Source organism: Sinocyclocheilus rhinocerous, unplaced genomic scaffold (genome assembly GCF_001515625.1).
Source record: "Sinocyclocheilus rhinocerous isolate Xijiao unplaced genomic scaffold, SAMN03320098_v1.1 scaffold395, whole genome shotgun sequence".
In the NCBI taxonomy this organism is placed as follows: domain Eukaryota; kingdom Metazoa; phylum Chordata; class Actinopteri; order Cypriniformes; family Cyprinidae; genus Sinocyclocheilus; species Sinocyclocheilus rhinocerous.
This window is the reverse complement of record NW_015660890.1, coordinates 654,453-662,510: the sequence shown is the minus strand read 5'-3', so window position 1 is coordinate 662,510 and position 8,058 is coordinate 654,453. Positions and strand designations below refer to the sequence as shown.

The 8,058-nt window shown below is 37.3% G+C and overlaps 1 protein-coding gene across 2 annotated transcripts in view; it reads right to left on the bottom strand.

Moving 5' to 3' along the window:
• Positions 1-387: 387 nt before the first annotated feature.
• mpped1 (metallophosphoesterase domain containing 1) overlaps positions 388-8,058 on the bottom strand; it is a 51,825-nt gene continuing 44,154 nt past the window's right edge. The window contains exons 7-9 of one of the 2 annotated variants that reach the window (XR_001638214.1): positions 3,861-4,000; positions 708-894; positions 388-526 (exon numbers count right to left, since the gene is read on the bottom strand). The gene's annotated coding sequence lies outside the window, so the exon portion shown is untranslated. Of the gene's footprint in view, positions 895-3,860; positions 4,001-8,058 lie in introns of both variants that reach the window. The other variant, XR_001638213.1, reaches the window with a different exon arrangement.

Sequence of the window (8,058 nt, the reverse complement as noted above, 5' to 3'; positions counted from 1 at the left end):
AGAATAATTTAAAAAGAAATAAGAAATAAGTGACTTTTATGTGTACTAATCTATCTTACACTTAAACTTGTCTTTGGGTACTAAGAATATTGATGGACCTTTTGATAAACAGCTTGTGATGTTCCTAATCTGTATAGATAAAAGCATCAGCTGAATGATTAAATGTAAAGCATTAATTATTTTAAAATGATTATTATTTAGAGTGTTTATCTTCTTATCTTCTTTATCTGTTTATGCAATTCTTTATTCTGCATTTCCCTTTTCTCAACTACAGGATGTCAAAGTCTAAATGCAATGTCTTCAGGTGTTCACTCAAGCTCCGCAAACACTGTTCAGGGGAGGGGTGTCAAACATCGCTTCAGGGAACTCGGAGTTGTCCGAGGGCAATTGAGTTGATTGTGTGGGCCACGAGAGAATCTCATTAGAACAAACACACTGTTTATTCATTTCCTTTTTTTTTACCCCACTCGATCACTCCGTTCCCACCGTTAGCCACCATCTGGGGCCCCCCTCGCCGCGGTCCCTGCTTTAAGAGGACAGAGGGGTGGAATTTGGCACTAAGTGAAGAGATGGCATGCGCGCAACAGAGGGAACAATTTTAATTAAAATGTTTGCCCAGAAAATAATCTCCCGAGTAGCCTTGTTAATTATGACTAATGCCTGCAAAGGTAGCACACGCAAAATGTATGGCGTGTGGGGGTGTTCACCATGGAAACGTGCACGGACGTCGTTTTATCCCCCCTCAAACGGAAGTGGGGCGTCTCTCCTCCTCCTTTTGTTCCTCGCTGAAGCAGCTTGTTTGGCCACCCGGTGATGTGACTTTGTTGTTAATTGGGTCATTGCCTTTACTGCAGCGCACTGACTCTCCAACCCTGATGTGAAATCCCAGGTGGGCTGTAGTGCAACACAAACATACACTCGTATACACACACTGTCCATATGAGCGTTTGCCTTATACACACATACACATCAGTGCATTATCAAAAGAGAAATTAATAGAGGAGAATTAGAGGAGGTAAATGCTGATTAGAAGCTGAAATATGAATTCACACTTGCTGAACTGAGACGTCTGCTGGTGAATATGTTATGTGGTTTATGGAGCCTCACGTCGCATCCCACGGTGACATGTGGAGAACGCCGCTGGCCTTTGATGGTTTTAGTTTATGTGGAAGGCACACAATCTAGTCAAACAAACTTCATTTTTTTTCTATGAACCACCAGCGGACAGTTGACCCTGTGCTCTCTAATGCACTTTTTGAATATGTTTGAGGAATGTTTTTGATGAAATGGGCCACCGATTTGCAAGAAAGCAACCGGAAGTCATTCATTATCAATTATCATTATCAGTTGGAGTCGCCTGATATAACCAGATGCTATAGTCGAATAAGATCATTTACCAGCACCCAAAAGAAGTGTGAACTGGAAACCTCTTACAATGTACACTGCAGTAACTGCTGTCAGCGTGAATGCCCCTTAATTCTGAGGTTGAGGTCACCTAATAAATTCAACACATAACATGTTAGTGCAGCTGCTAGTGAAGTTTGTGTGTGTTAAACAACAGTGCAATCCATCGAACGCACTTTACTGTCTGACTAAATAAAATAAAATCACATTGGTAGATAGAAAGCTGCAATTGAAACATTGAAAGTCACAATTATTTCAAAATAAAGTTGCAATTATGAGATAAGGACATTATGACATTGCAATTAACAGAAAAAGTCACAATGTAAAATATAAATGCTGTAATTGTGAAACAATACAATTGTGATAACTAGTTACTAGAAACTCAAAATTACCATATGAGAGTAGATGAGAGATCTTACTAAATTTCTGTGACACAAAAGAAGAAAAAAAAAGCCCAAACATCAGATTTTCCTATTAGGCTGAACTATCTTAAATTTACCTTGTTTGGATGGGAGTGATATATTTGAATACAGAGTAAAAAATAAAAACAAGTAATTGTGAAACAGTTTAAAATAATAAAGTCGCATTGCTAGACAAACAATTATAAGACATACTGTAAAGTTGCAAATGTCAGAAAAAAGTAGAATTATGAGAAATGAAGTTGCAATTATAAGAGAGGAGGACACAACTGTGAGATATAAAGTCACAATTAAAATAGTCACACTGAGTCATAATTGTGAGAAAAAAGCTAAATTATGAGAAAAAGTTATGGCTACAAGAAAAAGTCAAAATCACTTAAATTTTTTTACTCTGAGGTGGGTACAGTGAGAATCTGATGAGAGATTTGATGAGGGTAGGTAAGAGATCTTATTAAATTCCTATGCCACACAAACAACATGAGACTTTACATCTTCTTCTACATGAGTGACATTTAGAGGTCAAATTTGCTGCAAAACATGACTAGAAGCCATTTCACTGAAAACTAAAGCATCTAAAAAGATAAAATGATAAATCTACGACATCTGTTTGCCTGTTGTCGACTCAGAGTCTTTCTCCTAATCTTTAATCTCTCCGTCTCAAAAGCACAAATCCTAACGGTAATCCACAACCCCTTTCTCCAAAGCACCTCAAATATTTATTCAACGGTTTGATGTTTCCTCGCTTTTATGAAATAATCAAAAATGTTTTAAAACGCATGCACCGCCTTTCTCAGAGGCAGTCCTCTATCGCGGACAGGCGCTCCTTCTGTCTTTATGGTCTGTAAAGGAGAGGGGGGGGGAAAGTGTCTTGTCTTAATAATAAAGCCAGTGAGCCGCAGATCAAACAGCGGTTTGGTGTTACAGCAGATCGTAATGAACCTCGGCAGCAGGTCTGGAGTCAGACAGAGTGCAAACACTGGGGAGAAGAGCGCAGGGCGCTAAGACGTGCTCTGATTCCTGAAACTCCTGCCTTTGTGTGTGTGTGTAAAATTTACAAGCCGTTCCTAACAGTGGTGCATGAGAGATCTGCATAGTTATGAGTTAAAGTGCGCTGTGCTTATTCATCATATAGATACAGACACAGGGGTTATCAGAGACAAAGAGTGATTTCAAAACAGGTAGTCTGAGGGACATTTAGTAGGCGTCAGCCCATTTTTGGCATTATTTTTCTCTATAAAATATTATATAGATTGTGTTTGATATCATTTCCTTCTCCAAGACCATCATATACCAGGATGAAGTTCAAACTAAAGTCACAATGTAACATATAAAAGGCCACATTGTGAAATATAAAATCATTTTGAGAGCAATTCTGAAAAATAAAGCCGCAGTTTTTAAAACAAAGTCAGATGTGATTTGCTTTATGTTAGTTTGGTAATGGTCAAGCCAGTAAATCAGCAAAGATGTGCTGCTTGACCAGATTATATGAATAGCTTGGGTTTGCTGGTTTACCGGCTTGACAAAAACTACCTATTGTGACTTTTCAGAATGAAAGTAGAAGCTTGAAAGTATGTGAATCAGCATGTTTTTTTGTCTAATTAAAGGGACAGTTCACCCAAAAATGAAAATTCTGCCATCATTTACTCACCCTCAAGTTGTTCCTAACTTGTTTGAGTTTCCAATAGTTGATGGTCCCCATTGACTTCCACAGCGGAAGAAAACTGATTCTATCAGGGAAAAAAATACTATGGAAGTCAATGGGGACCAGAAACTGTTTAGTTATCCACATTCTTCAAAATACCTTCTTTTTTTGTTCAGCAGAAGAAATGAAAACTCATACCGGTTTGGAAAAACTTGAGGGTAAGTAAAGGACAAAATTTAAATTTTTGGGTGAAATATCCATTTAATTTGGTTGACTGAGTTGGTTATGCTGGGCTAATTAAGTTTTATACCACATAAATCTCTCCACCCACTCTCAATGAAAAAAGAATCTACAAACAACCTCAATTTATGTACTCACATCAACAAAATGCTCACCAATAAGTGTCAGTGGGTGATGTTTTTCTTCACGTACTGATGAAGTCACTCGGCAAGACGCAAAAGCTCAGTGACACAAAAATGGAGGGTGGGGTCCTCCAAAGAGGTTTGTCCTCCAGACAATCACCACCTGAAAGTGTCTGAACCACAGGAAAATACATTAATGGAACTTAAAATCTTTAAAGCTTTAAAGGGTGAGGCAAAGTGTATGCTTGGATTTATTGGCAGATTTTTTTCTTTTTAAGTGCATTAATACAAGACAGAAAACGTCTGGATTTGGGCCCCTGTTATTAGCTTTTATAGGCTGTGTTCAGTGTCTCTGGGAAATCATAAACGCATCTCCAAGGGAACGTGTGGCTAATGGATCATTTTGATTTCTTAAGTAGTACATTATTGGCTTAAGAAGCATTTCACCATTTGTGAAATTTCTGGACATCTCTGCACTGCAAAAATAAATAAATAACTCATCTTGACTTTTTTTTTTCAGTAGAAATATCTAAACACCATTATGCATCTACATTAAAAGCAAAACTGCCAAGGTATTAAAGAAAAAGAAAAGGATTATGTCATCATTCCCTCAACCACAAGTCATTCCAAACCAAAACAAAAACCAGATATTTTGAAAAATGTCCAAAAATGTATTTTGTCTTGTTCTATCTTTTCATTTGAAGCATAAACTGCAGTAAATTTATTTCCTTTACAGCCATTTTTTTTATACTGTTGCACATTTGTCAAAAGATAAATTTGGAAAGAGATGCTGACCAAAATCCAACAACAAATACGCCAATGCTACTTCCACAGAAAAGGCAAAGAGCAAAATTAATGCTGCATAATATGCAACACCCAGTCAGATGCAGTTTGGATTAAAGTACTCAATAGTATATTATATATATACATAAGGTTAACTGCAGGATCAGGAGAGAAGGGGAAAAAAGCTGTGTCTATCTTGTGCACTGGGATTCAGAGGTGGCTAAACCTCCCAATGCCATCTTCCTGCAGAGCTATGCAGGTGTGAATAGTCTAATATCAACATTCAGGGCACTCATTTTGCCTCTATAATGTGTGAGGCTCTCTGGAGAGCGCACACACATCCTGAAAAGCATCCCATTTCTTGCTTCATGAGTCATTGGAGAAATTATTCGCTGCACAAATATAGCTTACATGTTCTTCGTATCTCATTAGAGCAAACAAAAGAACAGAAACACTGAATAATTTTGATTTCTAGATGTTCCAGCTAATTATATTCTTTGGAGTCTGCCTGCAAGCAGCAGGACATCGTTTTAATTTGTATCCTCTAAAAACCCTATTAAAAGGAAGCCAGCCAAAAAGTTCTCTCTCTGTTTTTTTGTTTTCCAGATTGGAAAAGTGAAGCAAGGTAATTAAATGTAAAGTGGGCAGCAGTACTAGTTTTTATATCATCTGTTGTATTCAAAAGCCAAACACAAACAGAACTCCCCTTTAGAAGTGCATCCTTAAATTTGCTGCTCTCGCTTTGTAAACAAAGCAATTACAGCAATACGCAAAGTAAATATTGGTTATATTTTAAATGTAATATGTGAGATATTCAGAGATAATATATTCAAAAGGAATCACTGTAGGCATTACTCTGCGTGGGCTACAGTACTGACTAACAAACATGAATTCTTGGAGCGATTCATTAAAGGCCCTTTCAAGCTTTCAGTTAATAAAAATACAACGATGGTCATGATCCAAAAATGAGACTAGGGTCTGTTCTGACATGCCCTCATCACTGAAAACCAGAAACAAAAACATAACATTTGCTTGTAAAATAAAATACAAACAAACTTGGTTGGTGCTGAACGTTTTTTGCAGCGAATTATTGGCTGTTAATAAGACTGATACATTGATAGATGGATAGAAAAAAACAATTGCTAAATAGACAGAATGAATGAACGAGCAATCAATAAATAGATAGAATAAACAAATGATTGATAGATAGAATGAATGAACAAATCAATAGATAGAATAAATAATCAATGGACAGACAGACAGACAGACAGATAGACAGATAGTGAAAGTGACGTGACATGTGGCCAAGTATGGTTACCCATACTAGGAATTAGTGCTCTTCATTTAACCCATCCTAAGTGCACACACACAGCAGTGAACACACACACACCGTGAACACACACATGGAGCAGTGGGCAGCTATTTATGCTGCGGCGCCCGGGGAGCAGTTGGGGGTTCGGTGCCTTGCTCAAGGGCACCTCAGTCGTGGTATTGAAGGTGGAAGAGAGCGCTGTACATTCACTCCCCCCACCTACAATTACTGCCGGACCTGAGACTCGAACTCGCAACCTCTCTAACCATTAGGCCACAACTTCCCCCTATAGATAGGGGGAAGGGGGATTATATCCGGCGTCTGAATAATTTTTGGTTTGACTATATATGTATGCATGTGGTGTCAGTCAGTAAGCCATGAAAAACATGTTTTTGAAGTCATTCATCACAATGACATCAAACCTATCTGCATTATTATGTCATGATCATGATGTAATAAATCTGTGGTGAGACCGAGAATCTAAATAGCAATGAAAGTATGGTTATGGAGTCGTTTGCATATTCGCATAATGAGAAGTGCTACTACAGGAGTACTGATGACAGAATATGAAGGATATTCCCCCAACTTTCCACAACGAACGTTAGATAGATAGATAGATAGATAGATAGATAGATAATCCAATTTAAAATCTGGGTCCTGAAATAAAACCGGATGATAACTAATGATCTAAATGAGGAAAAGAATCTTACCATTTTTGGGATCATTCCAAGTTCTCATATCTAAAATGAATATTTCTTTCATCTTTTAAAACAGGACTTATCAGCCTTTTAAAATCACCATGGAATTTAGCGTAACATTCTTGACACCGAGCTGGAGATATCTTTGATATGCAGAGTTATAAAAACATGTCTTCCACGCAAATATTCATATTAATGTTCATCTGTGCAACTGGAAGCTGTGTGTCTGGTGATGGTGGGAGATCATATCTCTTATTCAAAGTGGAGGAGAACCAAACCAGACCAAAACCCAGCACACACACACACAAATCAATCCAACCAGAACGTGTTTAGAGTCATGCATTTTGTCAATCTCTCTGCATGCTAATCTGATGATGGATTACATGTTGGAGAATGTGATGGATTTTGGCAGACCATCTTCACTGCTTTCCACTTCACGGACAGAGAATCTGAACAAGACTTATAAGACAGTTTGAAGTTTGTCACCAAGGAAACCAATGCTGGAATTCAAACCTGGCTCCAGAGCCAACATCTACACAATAACATTAGCCAATCCTATGGCACGACAGGAATATATATTGCGTCTAAAAAATACATGTGCGCACATGTTTAGAAGAGCAACGGATGAAGTACGAAGATAAAGTGTAAATGTCAAATAGACTCATTTGGATTTGATACAATAAGTTTTCCCTGAGCGTGTATCAAACATGTTACTTCAATATCTCATTTCAGAATCTCAGAACAGATGGCTTGACATGTCCAAGATCTGTCTGCTTTCCTTCATATTCTGTCATCAGTACTCCTGTAGTAGCACTTCTCATTATGCGAATATGCAAACGACTCCATAACCGTACTTTCATTGCTATTTAGATTCTCGGTCTCACCACAGATTTATTACATCATGATCATGACATAATAATGCAGATAGGTTTGATGTCATTGTGATGAATGACTTCAAAAACATGTTTTTCATGGCTTACTGACTGACACCACATGCATACATATATAGTCAAACCAAAAATTATTCAGACGCCGGATATAATTTTTGATATTTTTTACTAGTGGGTGCAGAACACTATAGTTCATTTATGTAAGTGAGGATATAAATAAAGTAAACTGTAACATATTATACCCAAAAATTCTTCATACAGTGGACTACCAGTAAAACTGATAAAAATTTGGGATAAAAAATTATTCAGACACTTTGACCCGACCATGTTTAGCTTAAGTGTTTTTCTTTAATTGCTCATGTAAACTTTTTACACCACAGACTGAACAACATTAAGCATTGCTTGGTAATTGGTTGACCTAAATTGGTATTATCTAATTGTGTACTTAAATTTAACAGCTGACAACTATTCAACCTAATTCATTACATACCTTTCTATCAAAGTTATCTGACATAAAGATGAATTTGTTCTGACACAGTTTAACTCTG